This window comes from Sarcophilus harrisii, chromosome 3, assembly GCF_902635505.1.
Source record: "Sarcophilus harrisii chromosome 3, mSarHar1.11, whole genome shotgun sequence".
Classification (NCBI taxonomy): Eukaryota; Metazoa; Chordata; class Mammalia; order Dasyuromorphia; family Dasyuridae; genus Sarcophilus; species Sarcophilus harrisii.
Window position 1 is genome coordinate 392653199 of NC_045428.1, and position 17652 is coordinate 392670850.

General features: G+C 35.0%; 1 protein-coding gene across 3 annotated transcripts in view; it reads left to right on the plus strand.

The window, feature by feature from the left end:
• The window catches only part of ZNF385B (zinc finger protein 385B), a 367319-nt gene that overhangs the window by 200957 nt on the left and 148710 nt on the right, over nucleotides 1-17652 (plus strand). The gene's annotated exons all lie outside the window — the stretch shown is intronic.

Sequence of the window (17652 nt, forward strand, 5' to 3'; positions counted from 1 at the left end):
TGAGGGGTTCCTCATTTGTAGAGTCAAAGGTGTATGGTTATGTTAGCAAGATTCTTGTTGTCACCCATACAGCTACCTGCTAAAACTAATTTCTAATCCCATCCCCCACTCCCAAATGATTAATAAATTAAATGAATAATGATAGTTAAAATTTATGCTGTGCTTTTGCTCATCATACACTGTTATTTTATCTCTGAAACAACCCTGAGTGCAGTTCCTATTTGTAACTACCATTTTACCTAAAAAGAAACCAAGGCTCAGAGATTGTCACTTATGTAGCATCACACAGCTTAACAAAAGCAAAATTTGAACCCAGGTTCAATATACATTAACTTAAGTCTGTCACTCTTTCCTCTCTACCATAGATGATGAACTTGGTGTGTCAGCGAATTAGTAGATTTTGAATATATGCTACTAACCTCATTGTTTCCCACTCAGCACTGGTTCATAGCTAAAGTCACCATGGTCCTTTGTCATCTGCCTTTAGCCCATTCAGCCTTGTTTCTCCTTGTTTTTCCCTCTCCCTTCTCCTCCTTCCCACCCCATTCCCCACCCCTAATAGTATATGTGCCAATCACCCTTACCTTTGAATGAAAATCTGAGTTGATGACATCACCACATTAGCAAGGAGTTAGGACAGTGTTTTCTTTGCAAGGATTGCTGAAATGTTTGCTAGATAGAAGCATCTAGAGGGACCTAGTTTGAGAAGTCCCTGGCTAATTTCTTTTGTGCCATTGGGAAGCCATCAGATAGTAATGACAGTTTCTGTTCTTTCTTGACTTTTAAGTCTGAGAACCAAACTGACAAAGAACAAGAAAATTCCAAATTAAAGCTGACAACCCTCCCTTAATTCTTCCCAGGGTGCTCAGGTATGATGATTATTTAATACTTATGTGTCGCTGTAAATATACAGACCTGTGTTCAACACATGAAATTGTGCCAGATGGGGTACATAGAAGGAGCCAGGCTGAGAAACAGGAGAAGACAGGAGTTTAACTTTCTCCCCAGTGGCCTGGGGTACATTGCAGTAGAGGAAGCCACAGCTTCAAGCAAGGAAGCAGAGTATTCTGGGGTGCCCTTTTGTACCTCAGGATTATTACTAGAGAATTTGTGCCACTGTGATATTTCCCTTATGAAGGTAGGTGACTAGATATTTAAAATTTTAATTCTGAGAGACTTCTCTTTATGGATGGTGGCCCAGGTTAGCAACAGCATCTTTGCAAAGGACAACATATCACTATCATTTGTTGAGAGAAAAGAGGAGCTCTTCAGAGACTAAACTGATTGGTCATCCATGACCAAAAAATGCCTGCACTATCCCTAGATTAGTACTCCTCCAGGGAAGGAGAGAAGTGGGTGTTTTAAATGACCTCACACTTGTAGGGGAGAGAGAAACTAGGTTCATTGAAGACTTGAAGTAGAATATATGGTTAGATCTGTCAAATCTCAGGCATCGATTTATATATCATAATTTTCAGGGAGCCTTCCTAAGACCAGGAGAAGCTGTCTTTGAAATATTAAGTCATTTGATTCTCACAACAATGCTGTGGAAGAAAATGCAATTATTTTGCAGTTGAGAAAACTGAGGCAGAAAGAGGTTATGTGACTTGCTCAGGAACTCCAGTTTTCTTAACTCCAGCCTCAGTGCATTATTTACTGAGTCAACCAGCTGCCTCATAAAGTTTACAATGCTTTCATCTCCTCCCACCATGGCCCTGCTCAGATACAGTTTCCTCCATCTAGAGGTTCCCTTATCTTTTTGGAAGGGACCTGAAAATAGGAATTTTGGGCTAACTCATTGGATTTAAAAGTGAGATTTGTTGTATTTTCCATCTTATGTTCCAGTTACTAAACAAACTAAAAAGTCATCATACTATATACAACCAGCTCTATAAGCTTTTGTCTGGCTTATCTTCATTAAGTCGTTAATCCTTTTTCTGTTTTTCTTTATACAAGCCATCATGATTTGTTTTTATTTTACCATGTCTTCATTTGATGTATGCTCAAAGAATTGAAATTCATTTTGCTATTAACTAATCAACACTTAATCTAGAAAGTCAATCACTGATGCATAGCCGTTTTCCTCCAGCAAAGAAAGAGATAGAGAAGAAACAGAAAGAAAGGAGAGAGAAAGCAAAAGAAATCAATAACACATTCCAAATCCAAAAAGAAATTATTTTTGGATTAAATAGGATACCACTTTCATCCATATGTATAAATAATGAATCTATGATACCAAAAAATTAATCAAATATTTAATAGGAAAATGTTTATCTAACTAACACTATAGACATTGGACTTTCTGTGTTGCTCATATTTAGGAATTCAGGAATTGCTGGGGTATTGAAGAAATAGCACTAAACTAGAAGCCAAAAAAAACCTGAGTTCTGGTTTCAACTCTTCCACTAAGTGACTGTGTGATACTGACTGTGCAAGTCATTTTATCAGTTCATTCACTAATGTTTGTTTATTATGTGCAATGTTCAGTGATAAGCAATGTAGGAAATTAAAAGATAAATGAGACATATCTCCTGTTCTGAAAATTTCTAGAGTCTAGTAAAGTTATGTACATATAAATATAATACCGCTGTGAGTGTGAAGAGGAGTAAATTTTGTACTATAAAATCAGACTAGTCTTCATTTAGGGTAGCTAAATGACCCAGTGGATAGCATATCTGCTTTGAAGTCAGGAGGACATGAGTTCCAATGCAGCCTCAGAGTCTTACTATATGACCGTAGGCAAGTCCCTTAATCCTGTATCCCTGTTTCCTCATCTATAAGAAATGAATTGGAGAAGTAAATGGCAAACTACCCCAGTATATTTACCAGGAAAACCCCAAATGAAGTCATGAAGAGTCAGATATGGCTAATTAACTAAACATTTTCTTTACTACAGCACTATAGTGGATAGAATACTAGAATTAAATTCGGGAAGACCTGAACTCAGAGCCTATGCGAAACATTTATCATTTAGTCTCTCTGTTACTCAGTTTCTTGATCTAAAAAATGAGGCTAATGATCGAACCTACCCATTAGGATTGTTGTGAGGATCAAATAAAATCACTAAGTAAAATTTAAAATATTCAATAAATGTCATTACTTGTCGTTTGTAAAAATGAGGAGATTAGACAACATTGTCTTCAACCTTCCTTCCAGCTTTCTCATTCTATGACTTTTGAATTTCTAAGGACATCCTCCTGGGAAATTATCATGGGCAATATGTCAGTTAAATAGCAGAAAAACAAATGGTGCACCTTCTTTTGTTTTTTTTTTTCAACTATTGTTTTTTGGTGTCATTTTTTTCCTTCATCTTTTTTTGGGGGGAGGAGAATAGGGGGAGGTAAGGGAGAGGGAACTGCTCCCTTACCAAAATCTTTTAGCAGTAAATAGGTATTGGGTGCTGTTCTTCAAGCCACACCTGCATGATGGTTCTTAGGGTTAATTATGATGAGCTCCTGAGGAGTCTGCTCTGAAAGGCAATGTATATTTCCAACCAAATCTGGCTGTCTTCTGACTGTATCATCCTGAAGTTTTCATTCCATCTCCTAAAGAAATGTTCTTAAAATATGTTTCACAGACATTTTCTTTGAGCCCTTAAAGTTTTAAATCCTTGTATTTAAGGATAAGGGTGTGTGTGTGTGTGTGTGTGTGTGTGTGTGTGTGTGTGTGTGTGTTTAAAGCGGTCAGTAATGACCAAATAGGATGAATCATTTATTAAAAACAGTATTTTATTCAGAGGCTAACCAGAGACAAGCAAATAGGTTCTATGGAACAGAATTTGAGATCATAGTGGTTTACCCAGAAAAGAAACAGCAAATAAGTCATGTTAATGGTCAGCAGTCTGCTGAGGTGATTCAATTTAAATTCCCATAAGACTTAGGGGGAAGACTAAAAGAAGGAACAAGCTGAAGATAGGCATGACAACTGTTAAAACTCTCCCTATATGTGCAAGTCACCCCACCTTGGTGGGTTTTTCCTTTGTACCATAGAATATGGCACTAAATGAAATGAACTTTTATGTTTCCTGTCTCAAGAAGGTTTAGATCTGTGTATCATGGTCTGAAGTGAACTAGTAACTGTAAACAGTTTGAATCCTGTTTCTGCTACTTCCTTGGTGAGTTTAGGCAATGGGCATTCTCATTCTCTCTCTCTCTCTCTCTCTCTCTCTCTCTCTCTCTCTCTCTCTCTTTCTCTCTCTCCTTCTTCTCTAATAGGTCATGTTGCCTCTCAAAAATAGTTTATAGGCATTGGAAAGATTCAGTTAATAGTTTACTATTTTATTCAAAAGCATCTGAATAAATCAATCTGAATAAATCAAATTATGCAATTTATTAATGAATTAGAATTTAGTAATGAATTAGTAATGAAAAGAAACTATATTGAGTAGGGATAGACAACTGATCTTGGACTATGGAAAAACCTACATTCTAATTCTGCCTCTGACACATATCTTGGCCAAATTGCTCAACCATTTAGTGCCACCAGAAAACTTTCTTAAGACTCCATTAAAGTTGAAGACCAGATACCAATCTGCATTGGTAGAGGGAGATTTCTCATCAGGAGCTCCCAGTGCCAAGGAAATCATAGGTCCCATCCCAAAAAGTATTAAAAATATCATTTAACTTCTCCTAGTTTTTTCCACTGTGTTGATATCACACTTTTGTGTTATGTTAGAGCATATGGCCAGTCTTTTGAAAAGAAACCAAAGTGTTGATGATGATAAACAAACACTTATTGAGTGCCCACTGTTGCCAAGTGCTGTGCTAACTCAAGTACTTCTAAATTAGGTGTTAATTGAAGTAATATCACACAGGGACAGAATGAATATGAAAAACTATGTAGACTTGCTTTATATTATTATTAATAAGGCAAGCCTAAGACAGCAGAAAGATCTTGGGACCCAGAAGATCTCAGTTTGAAGTCCTAGCACTGCCATTAATTTCATATGTAACTGTAAGAGATCATTTAAACTCTGAGTCTGGTTTGTTCATATATAAAATGGAAATAATAATATGATTATCTACCTGATAGGATTGCTGTGTATATCCTAAAGTGCTTTGTAAACTGTAAAACAGTATAAATTCCAATGAATGTTATCTTTAGGATTTTTTAGGTATACCACCAAGAACATGTTAACACTTCATATGTAGAGCTTATTTCACGTCCAACGACTACATTCCTCCAACTCTCTTCTCCTACCATTAGATAAATGGAATTTTGAAAAAAGAGCTAGACATTTTAGAGAAAATAAATTAAAAACAAGCAAAAAACAACCTACCTATTTTGTGACCCTTGAACTCCCTTCTGAAGAATATGACTGTCAGGTTGCTAGGTGACTGGGATTTCCCTTTTGCATTGATAGTTATTTTTTGCTTCTAAAAGATTGAAGTATTTAGAATTTAGATACTTCTATTTATATTCTTCATAGGCTTAGGTTCCTGTGGGGCAGACTACGAAGGCAAAAGATGGACAAAGACTTTTACCTGCTGGGCCTGACAAATCTAATGCAAATAAAATGTTTTCAAAAATTTAGGCTAGGTCCCCTGAGGAGCTGTTTAATCCTGATTTTGAAAGCTCTATCTTCTCATAGGTTCAAATGTCATGCCTAAGCAGTAAGAAGAAGATTCGTTCCAAGGGAAGTACCAAAAGAAAATAAATTATTTTTATATGTAACCACATAACGAAGCTTCCTAATATATCTAAGAAAATATAAACAGACTGAATTTGAGGAAGCCATGTCTTGAAATAAAGTGGAATATAATATCTTGGATTTTGTATATAAAATCCTTTATTTGTATTTTTATAAATTAATGTTTCTGCCTTGAGCCAAAAGCATGGAATCCATTAAGAAATAATCTATCCTAAAAATAAATAAAATTAATAATCTATTCTTTTGACTATGAGGATGTACTCACATCAACTTTACCCATTTTTTCAATATGTATTTTCCTTTCTTCTTTCAAGCCCCAATCTTTGGAGTCATGTCACTCCTAGCTCTTCCAATGTCTTTTACTTATAGCCTATACTTAACAGCCCATAACACAGACTCCTCTTTCACTGAGAGTAGAATCCCTAAATCATAAATCTCAAGCTAGGAGGGTCCCTAGCTGCCTTTAATAACTTCAGAACTTTAATAACTTTAATAACATTCATGGAGCAATGACCCATCGTGATTCCAAAGGACCAATGAGGAAACATGTCACCCTCCTTCTGACAGATGGGATAAAAGATTCGAGGGCCAGAATTTAACATATCTTTTTTGAAATGTCAAATGTGTATTTTATTTGCTTATTCTTATCTGTTAAAAAAAATTGTGCTTTTATCTTTTTTTGGGGGGGATGATATTCAGGAAGAAAGAGAAGAACTAGAGTTAAAGTTTAAAAGAAAAGAAGGACAAAGTATCTCATAGCATTTTGTTTTGATGCACAGAAGAGAAATAAAAGAATTTCAGAAGGTAATAAATAAGCAGGACAGTTTTGAAAATAATATGTAGAATTTATGATATCCTTTTAAAATGCAATTCGTACATGATAAAGATTTTCAATTTTATGTCTACTGTATATATGTGTTGTGGTTTTTTTAAAGGGTGGGGGTGGTTCAGTGTTTTTAAATTCAGAATAAATTCCCTAGTTTGGAAGGGAAGCATCATCTTTACCCTCAAATATAAAACATCTCAAGATAAATTATTTTCCTCAGTGAACAAAGGGGAAATAAGGCTCACAAAAATAAGGAGATGGAGTTTTTTGCTTTTGTTTTTGATGTAATGAAGGTCTGACACTTGCCCAGAGTTTCTTTAATGGCATCTTCCCATGTGCAAATGCCAGGAAGCTTGCTTCTTGGAGAGCTGAGATAACATGAAATACAAGTGTCTTGGCAGCCAGGAATGGTGCACACACTTATAATTCTTGCTGCTGGGAAAGCTGGGACTGGTGGATCACTTAAGCTCTGGAGTTCTGAGTTGCTGTCAGCTAAGGTAATTGAATACCCTTCCTAAGTCCAGCACTCATAGGATGTGCTCTGGGGAACAATGGGGCCACACAACTATCTTTGTTGTTGCTATTTGTCAATTCAGTTGTGACTCTTTATTATCCCATTTGGAGTTTTCTTCACAGAGATCCTGAAGTTTTTTGCCTTTTCTTCTCTAGCTTATTTTACAAATGAGGCTAACAGAGTTAAGTGACTTGGTTAGGACCATACAACTAGTAAATATCTGAGACCTGATTTATACTCCAATCTTTCTAACTCCAGGCCCAATACTCTATACATTGTGCCCTATTAGCTGGCCCAGGTAAGGAATGGAACAAGTTGCCAATCAAGGGTGATACTAGTCCTGTACATGGCCACTGAGCTTCTAGGAACAAGATAGGAAGAAGAGGGGAAAAAAGGGAGGGAGGGAAGGACAGACAGAAGAGAGAGGGAGACAGACAGATAGACATAAACCCACAGAGAGAGAGACAGAGAGACAAAGACAGACACAGAGAGACTGAGATAGAGACAGAGAGAGATTAACATATTTTACAGAAAATGTGGAGCATACGTGGACATTTTATACTTGTGACTAAACAAAAGGCAAACAGGAGACCTTTTTTGATTGACTTCAGAAGTCACTTCCTCTGTTTTTCAGAACTCTTGGAAGAGCTCAGTGATTTATTTTCTATTTCATGGCAGCTGAAAGAGTAGGGGATATGTCATCATGAACTCCAAAGATCCTGTGGAAAGGAATGGGGGTGGAGAACCTTGGTATCCCAGCATTCTGGAGTTACAATTTGTCACAAGCACAGCATTGATGCACTGAGAAGCAAGAAGTAATCGACTATTCTAGCCCAGCAACAACTGAGATAAGAATTCATTTGACAGTAGCACTGCCTTTGGATGTAAACTTGGTGACACTAGTGCTATGGAGGAACCGAGCCTATTCTGTGGAGGAAATGGGCCTAGAGAAGCCAGATTTCAACATAGATATATAGAGAGTGGATTCTTCTCTATAAGAGATGGAAAGACAGATGAACAGAAGCATGGGAGGGTAGGACAAAAGAAAAAAATAGCTGATGGTCCATTTCATCTGGGATATGAGTGTTTTGAAGGAGAAGATAATGTCTGGAAGGCTAGAATGGAATTTAGAGCCAGATTACAATGAACTTCACATGCCAAACTAAGGAATTTATATTCTATAAGTATGAAGAAACTGAAAATTTTAGAAGGGAAAGATATCATTATACATATACATTAGGAATATTATTTTAGCCATTGTTTAAAGAACATATACTCAGAAAACTTTAGTGGCTAACTATATGGCAAACCATTCCAGTAACTTTGCCAAGAAAACTCTAAATGGGATCAAGAAAAGTCAAAACAACTGATCATCTAACTGAACCTCTAGAGATATCCAAATGGTGCAGTGGATAGAATGCCAGGTCTGTCAGGAAGTCTCCTCTTCCCAAGTTCAAATCTGACCTCAGACAATTACTAGCTGTGTAACTCTGGGCAAGTCAGTTAATCCTATTTGCCTCAGTTTTCTCATCTGTAAAATGAGCTGGAGGAGAAAATGGCAAACCACTTAACCAAGTGAAGTAGTTTTTTTTTACCAAGAAAAATCTTTACCAAGAAAACCCTAAATGAGGTCACAAAGAGTAGAACAACACTAAAAACAATAATAATTGTCTAGAATGAATTATAAACTCCTCTCTTTACCATTTAAATTTCTTCATAACCAGGCCCTTTCCTACCTTTGTAGTCTTATCCATTATGTTCTTCCACATATTAGCTTTGCTGTTTTCTCCCATAATGCTCCACCTTCTTTGTGTCTTTGAACTGACTGCTCTTCAAGCCTGGAATTTACTCTTTCCCACCTTTACCCCTTAATAGCTTTGATTTCCTTTAAGACTTGGATCAAAGAGGTGGCTCTTTTCAATAATGAGATGATTCAGGCCAGTTCCAATGGTCTTGTGATGGAGAGAGCCATCTGCATCCAGAGAGAGGATGGTTGGAACTGAGGGTGCATCACAACATTGTATTTTCACTTTTTGTTGTTATTTTTTTGCATTTTGTTTTCTCATTTTTTTCCCTTTTTGATCTGATTTTTCTTGTGCAGCATAATTGTAGAAGTACGTATAAAAGAGTGGCACATGTTTAACATATATTGGATTATTTGCCTAGGGGAGTGAATGGAGGAAGAGAGGGAGAAAAAAATTGAAACAAAAAATTGAAACACAAGATTCTGCAAGGGTGAATATTGAAAATTTTACATGTGTTTTGAAAAAAGTTTTATAGATAAAAAAGAAAAATACAGAAAAGCTGAAAAAAAAACATTTAAAAAAAGACTTAGATCAAGCACCATCTTCTCTTTGAAGCTTTTCCTAATCTCCCTCATACTTCAATGCTTGCTTCATTTACTCCCCAAAACTATCTTGTATTTATTTTGTATATATTATGTCTGTATTTATATAAGTACATGTTATCTTCCTTTGGAACATACCATTCACTTAATGTTTGTTGAATTGAATTAAACTATAAAGGAGTAGAAGAATCACATCAGAGTAGAATCATAAAGAATGATGGGTATCAACTGTGTAGAATGTTACCAAAAAGAAATCAAGGGCTATGGGATTTAGAAAGGCAATTTGGATTGGAGGATTATTCATTTAGAATAGAATGTAAGCTCCTTGCAGAAAGTGGCTATTCTCAGTGCCTACTATTTAATAAATGCTTAAAAATCTCATCAGTTTATAAAGAGTTTACATTATTAGTAAGGACACAGTGAAACAATTCAGGCAGAGAATAGAAACTATTCTTTTGGAAAGTTTAGTAGTAAGAAAGGAGGTAAAGTATGAGTGATTTCGAGGACATGGCAGGGTCAAGAGAAGATTTATATAGGATGAGAAACACCTAAGCATGTTCAAAGCTAGCAACAGTCCAAGTAGAGTTAGACTGAAGATGAGAGGGAATGATCCATAGAGGAGGTATGAGGTATGAGGTCAAGAGGTCAAAAGGTACAGGCAGTAGGATCCGCCTTAGCAAGAAGGGGGGGGCCACTTCATCTGGTAAGACCAGAAGAATGGTGAATACAAAGAAATTCTGAGTTCAGGAGATGAGGCTACTCAAGACAGGTGAGTGAGAAATTAATAAATCCACTCTGAGAGAACCCAAGGGTACAGTTGGAGACTTCAAGAGATTTGGAACAGCTGTTGTAGAGTGATGAGAAGTAAATCAGAGATGGATAGAACTGCTGTACACTCATGAGAGGGACCATTAGATATTATTTTTTTTAGTGGTATATAGAACAGAATGATTTCATTACTTCTGCAAGTGGTACTTGGCAGTTTGAGAGTAAGAATGGAAAAATTAAACATCTGGCAGGCTTGGCCCAGGGGTGGAGATCGATGGAAAGAGAATATAGGGGAAAAAAGAAACAGGATTCCAAAGTACAAATCCTTTGAATATATTCTTTCTAGGGTCAACATTATGAAGAAAAGAAATGGAACTATAATAGGACTATTAAGTCTTCAGAAGAGAAAGCTAAGAAGAGATGAGATGGCATAAGGACAAAGAGTAAATTTCAAGCAATAGTGGGATTTTAGGGCATAGAAAGCTGTGGGTAGATTGAGAAAGACTGAAAAAAGGAGGTGAAAAGTTTAATAAATTGAAAAAAAACAACTTAGAAGCTTTGTTGGCATAATGAAGTAAGTCACTGAGAATGTTGGCAAGGACTGGGATTGGGACAAAGACTATAAATCTTATAATGGAATCATTGAAGATGTAGGCCATAAGTGAATGACAGTGATTAGCATCAGAATTGTTGATGAATAGTGACTGAGTAAGCCTTGAAATTCGAGTTTGATAAGGGGTATTAGGAAAATTTCTGTGGATCTAGTGGTTTAGGGAGTCAGGAGAAAGAGTTAGTTCAACTAGTCTACTTACCTAGCACCTATTATCCCCTTGAGCAATTCCAAATGGCCTGATTGAGGGTTGAACAGGGGCTAAGACTTAAAATTTATTAACTATAAGGCATAGGATCAAGGAAATAGGAGCTCATTGTAGAATAAACTAAATTCCTAACAGTTGAGATCAAAAGAGAACATATTAAAGAAGCTAATGTTTAGATATTTGAAATAATACAATATGTGTGTGTGTGTGTGTGTGTGTGTGTGTGTGTATATATATATATATACATGTATGTATGTGATTATATAAATAGATATATCTACATGATGAAATTGTAGATACTAAATGTTGGGGTGCAGTGATGTGAAAAATTCACAATGGCCATTCTCTTTTGCAAAAGGTAGGTTCATTTAGGAGAAAAGGTTACAAAGAAAATAAAGGCAATACAATAGACACCAGGAATAGTAAATATGAAATACAGGTTGGGTTAGCATATGGCTGGGAAGGAAAAGGGTTTTAACAATTAACAATGGAAAAGATGAGTTCACTAGTGGAACTCATAATTAGCCAGAAGAAAGGGTATACTCTATGAGCTGCAAGTATGCTGTTAACTGACAGGATAAATCCATAGAAGAGTTTAGCATAGGAGAAAGACATCATGAGTCTTGATAATGGGGATAAGAAGAAAAGACACCACAGGCAAAACAATGCCATGATGAGCTTACCCAGAGACTACAGCACAGATGGCCTGAGCCTTGGACAGATTTATAGAAGAAATTAATCTTAGGGTTGACATACCTTGGATTTCTGACTGGACACCACAAAGTGGGGCTATCCACGACCTCCACAGAGAGTGACAATATAAGGTTGAACAGATCTCCATCAGTGCTCTTCCTTACCTCAGGGAGTAATTTTATCAGTACTTCAGTGTTTCTCTGCCAATCCCACTTAATAACCCAGTTCCTCATCATTTATGTATGTCTGTGTCTGTCCATGTCTGTATACACACAAACACACACACATATATATGCAGATATATATAATATATATATATACATAAATAAAGAACAGAATTCATACATTTCATTATTGCTCTTTCCTACTGATATATATTAATCAGGATTTGTGTTTTTAGTCCTAAGTAGTGGTATGCTAATAAAATGTTTAACAACTAGCTCTCTGAAAGGAAAAAAAAAAATGTATCCAGGATACACATTAAACATTTTATATTATTAGCATTTTATTAACATATATTCTTTTCTATATTATTAACATTTTTTCCATCATCTCATCCAAAAAATCCAAAATATAATGACTGATTTATAGCATGTGAAGATTTCTGAGATTTAAATGTCCTCACTGAAGGATTTAACAATTAGCTACTAGCTACCCCTTGCAGCAAGGCATATTTAGCCATCAAGCTAATCTTCTTATCAAAAAAATCAGACTGACATAAACTTTTACCATCTTCCTAATATGTTCATAAAGTACACTTTAGTTTTTTTTTTCTTTTTCTTTTTTTCTTTTCTTTTTGCTGAGGCAATTGGAGTTAAATGACTTACTAGAAAGTGTTAAGTGTCTTAAGGTCAGATTTGAACTCAGGTCCTCCTGACTTCAAGGCTGGTACTCTATCCACTGTACCACCTAGCTGCCCCCTTAATTCATTTCGTATCGTACCAAAAAAGAATCAAGTGGATTATGGATATAAAAGTATTTTGTGACTATAAAATGTATAACTATTGAGATGTTATTATTTTATTCGGCCATTCTTCTAGAAAAGGTACTTCTGTATTTGTCATATAATTTGCATAAATGCACATAAATTTGTAGATAGATATCCCTATCTACAGTATCTCATGTTTGATCAGAATAAAGAACCATTCAAATCCAAGTGTCAAAACCAAGGTTTTTTTTTTTATAAAATTTGCAATGCAAATGTCATTACTTGTGATTGTGATAAGCAGAATAAAGAAAACAATGAAAGACTGCAAGGTACTTGTTAGACATTCAGACTGCTTTAAGAATTTTCCTTAGATGACTTAAAAAAGCAAAGAACTATTATTTCCTACTTGGTTATGAGTTTTTATTATTATCATCTCAAATAGGAATAAATAAAATTGATAACTCATAATTAACTCCCAAGTTCTCAGTATTTAAACATGAAAGCACAATGGTATATACATTTGCCTATTTAGAACTCAGAATATTTTGAGTTAACATGTAAAGTACTTTGCAAACAAAGCTCTATATAAATGGTAACTTTAATAATTATTATGATGATTGAGGGGAAATTACTAGCATATAAGGAATCATTTAAATTTTAGTAATATTGCTTATATTTTAGATTACAACTTGAAGGATAGCTATGTTTCAATTTAAGAGATGTCATAAAGTTAATGGTCACTGGCACCAGAAAGTATTTGATTGAGCTGAGATTCTTGCTGTGAAATGCAAGACCTGTGAAAATCCAACCAGATTTACTCCTGGTCATTTCCTTCTGATCATTAATGGAGTTAAATGAAGGCAAGCTCCAAAGTTAAATCATTCCCCTTTATATTCAATTTTTAACCCAGGTCTAAACACTGAATTGGTTCATTGTTCTTTCACGATTTGGACATTAACCAGTATTCATTTTTTAGCCAGAAAGATAACATTTAAAAAAATGACTTATTTCTGCTTAACAATTTCCTGCTAAGAATACTGAAACATAATTATCTAAGCTGAAAAAAAAATTAAATTGCAGTACCTTTTCTTTCTTTTAAGAATAAGATGTTATACAATTTATGGGTTCTGCTTTAATAAAACCTTAAATTAGCCTGACAATTTTTTCCTGAGACTAGCAATTATAACAGAACTCAGGTCCAGTCACCAACATTTTCTACCAGAAATATACTGACATGCATAGTCAGAGATACTATTTAAAGTACATGTCAATTCTATATAGTGAGAGAATTACAGTAATAATTATTGTTATCTGTGAAGAAACTTTTTTTTGGAATGTTTTTTTAGATTTTTAGGAAACCACTTTTTTTTCACTGTGACTATGCATATTATATATGTCATAATATGGGATATGTATATAATATAACATCTATTTATAGATATTTATATAATTCACACACATATTCCTGGGGCAGACAAGTGGCACAATGATTTAATTTCAATGCCTGGAGTCAGGAATGCCTGAATTCAAATCTGGAATCAGATACTTTCTAATTGTGTGATCCTGGTAAAGTCGCTTAACCCAGTTTGCTTCAGTTTCCTCATCTGGAAAATGAACTGGAGGAAAAAAAGGTCAAGTCACTGTAGTATCTTTGCCAAGAAAAAAAAAATGCATTTGGGAGGATTGTGGGGGACATGACTGAAAGAGTTGGACATGACTTAAATGACTGAATAAAATAATTTCTATCTACATACCATATCTACCTCTATATGGGGCAGCTAGATGGCATAGCTAGAGTGGTCTGCCTAGAGTTAGAAAGACCTGAGTTCAAATCCAGCATCAGACACTTAGTGTGTGATTCTGGACAAATCATGGCAAATCACTCTAATATCTTTGCCAAGAAAACCCTATGGACAGTATTGAAGAGCTATGGTCTATGAGATAATAGAGTTGGAAACAACTGACTTACTGAATAGCAACATATACTTATCTATTTATACAGAAAGTTATAACCCCCCCCCCTTTTTTTTTCTTTGCCATTAGGACTGGGAGAATTGAATCAGGAAAAAAAAAACAAAAAACTTGAAAGACCATTGAGTCATAAAATTCCAGATGCCTTATCTCAATCCTTGCTAGGGTAATTCCCACTTCTTTTGAATATTGTCCCTTGGCTTATTGTTTCTTGCCCTCAACCTTCTTATCTTGACTCTTATCCTGTCAGGACTAAGCTATAGTCCTCTCCAGGAATTATGGCTTGTCCACCCACACAGTATTTTTGTCCCGCTTATCTGCCTTTGTTCCCCTACAAAATTGTATACTCAGGCTATGTATACTCAGACAACTATAAAAGTTGTCTGCTTGAGTTCCTCAAGGCTGAATGATTTTTGAACATGAGTTCAATTCGGACAGCTAGCCTAAACTCTTCACATTAAAAAGATTAAAAACCAATTTCTGTCTTGCCTCAGTTTCTCTGACATTACAATATATACACATATTTAGATATCTATATACACATCTAGGTTTTGATCTCTCTCTACAGATATACACATACACACATATATGTTTGTGTGTGTGTAGACACACACTCACACTTTTTAGATTGCTATCTATAAATAGATAGATACACACATATATAAAGATGATATAGCACCAAGTTCTAGGAGAGCAGTTCAGAATGTAAAAAATTCAGAAAAGACATTATCTTAGCCACAAAGAGTCCTTTATTGTCCTAAATAGGCACATGAAGTAATTAAAATCATTTAGGAGTGGGCTGTAATTGAAGAGAGCTATTTAAAAGTCAGAGAGAAAAAGGAGAGAGGAAATAAGGACAGGGTCTAGAGAATTAGGGAAGAATTAGTAGAAACAACCTTGCATTATGTGTACATTAGCAACTTCAGGATGGAATGCCATGGAGTGGAATATGCTAATACAGGATAATGAAGGTACTTTGGTCACAAAAGTTATTTGTAGGCCTGTTCAGAAAAGGAGGGGACCTTTATCTGCAGCATCATTGAATTAAACAAGCCTTGGTTATGTTGACAGGATAACAGTCCTAGGAATTTGGCCTTCATTTGTGTTTATTATAAAGTTGTCGATGGGAATAGTTAAAGTTTGTATCGCTCTTAACAATGGCTGCATTACATAAAATATTTGTAATAAGTAGATATCAATATGGAGAATGTATGGATATATATAGATATCAATATCCATATAGATCTATATGTAATTTATATAATATGTAGTTATACATAGATACATAATTATCATCAGTATTTATAAAAACCAGAAATATAATGAAGAGAAATCTATAAACAATTGAAAAATATCGTTCTGCCCAGTAGCTTTAACTTCTTCCCTCCAACTTTGGTAACTACCTAATAATTCAACTTGAAATGCCTAAATTGATAGACTGGTTTCATTTACACTTGGTAAATTTACTAACAAGCAGGGATATGGCTCCAAATACTGGCAGTAGAGGGGAAAGAACCTGCAAGAAACCAAAATAATCCACAATGAGGAGAATCAGTCCCTGAAAAATTGAGATTGCCATATAATCAGTTCTCAATTTTATGCACTAATGGAGAGGAGCAGAAGTATGAATAATCCTGATATAATTACTTTGTAGTTTTGGAGAAAATGCAATGATTTTTAAATAACATATTTACTTTATTTATGTTTGGTTTAGACAAGTATTAAAATTCATCACAACTACATTAAAATTAGTGTGTATCACCTGAACTTATATGAAGAGAGCAAATATATGCCAAGATGGTAAGAAGAATGATATCCTAGAATTTAAATTTTTTCATTGGTAATTTATAATATGAATTTTCTTTTGGATTTCACTATTTGGAGAGTTAAATCATGAGCTCCTTATAGGCACCAGAGCTCTAGATCTTACCTATGTTTTGAACAATCTGCTGGAAAACTGGTACAAGTTAATGCAATGGTAGACCTAGAAAATACCTTAAAGATTATTTAGTACAATGCTTCTACTCTATAAATGAGGCAGCTATGGCCCAAAATGAAGTGACGGTCCTAAGGTCACACAGTGAATTAGTAGTAGAATCGGGGCTATAAGAACTGGGTCTCAGAATCTTCAACCCAATGGTCTTGACACTACAGCATATGGTAAGTGTTTATCTAGCAATACCTGAGTTCAAATATGACCTTAGACACATATGGTCCTGGGGAAGTCACTTAATCTCTATTAATACCTCAGTTTTTTTTTTTAAATCTATAAGATGGGAATAATAATTATGCCAATTATTTCCCAGAGTTCTTGTGACTTTAAAATGAGATGTCTATAAAATCATTTTGTGAATCTTAAAATGTGATTATTATTGGTTGTCATTATCATTATTATCTTACTTCAGGAAGTGCTGTCTCACTTCTAAGCAGAACCAATTAATAAGTCATTTAAGAAGCTTTAGTTAAGCACTTAAGTTTCAGGCACCAAGCTAAGCACCAGGGATGCAAAGACAGAAAAAATGCAAAAATTCTTTCCCTCAAGGAGCATAAATTCTTTTTTTTTTTTTATTTAACACCCTTTATTTAAGGTTATATATGGGTAAACCAGCATTAAAATTCAAACCTCTTTTCCAATTTTTCACCCCACCTCCACCCTCCCAGATGGCAGGAGAAAGGGTAGATGTTAAATAATTAAAATATAAAAGATACAAAAAGATAATAAAAATTACTGTACAAAAGAATCAGACTTGAAAATTTACAATTAGCTTTGAAGGGAAATCAAAAATGCAGGTGGGCATAAATTGGGATTAAATTAATGTAATGGTTTTATCATCTCCCGAGTTCTTTCTCTGGGCATATGGTTAGTTCATTACTCTCCATTAAATGATTTGGTTATCTTGGAGGATCAGGTCCATCAGAACTGTCATCATCTAGTATTGGAATATATAATGATCTCCCTGTCCTCTCATTTCACCAGCATCAGTTCATGTAAGTCTCTCCCACCTTTCTGAAATCATCCTTTGGTCATTTCTTACAGAACATAAACCAAATATTCATATACCACAATTTATTCACCATTCCAACTGATGGACATCCATTCAGTTTCCAGTTTTACCAAAAAAGGGTCCCAAAATATT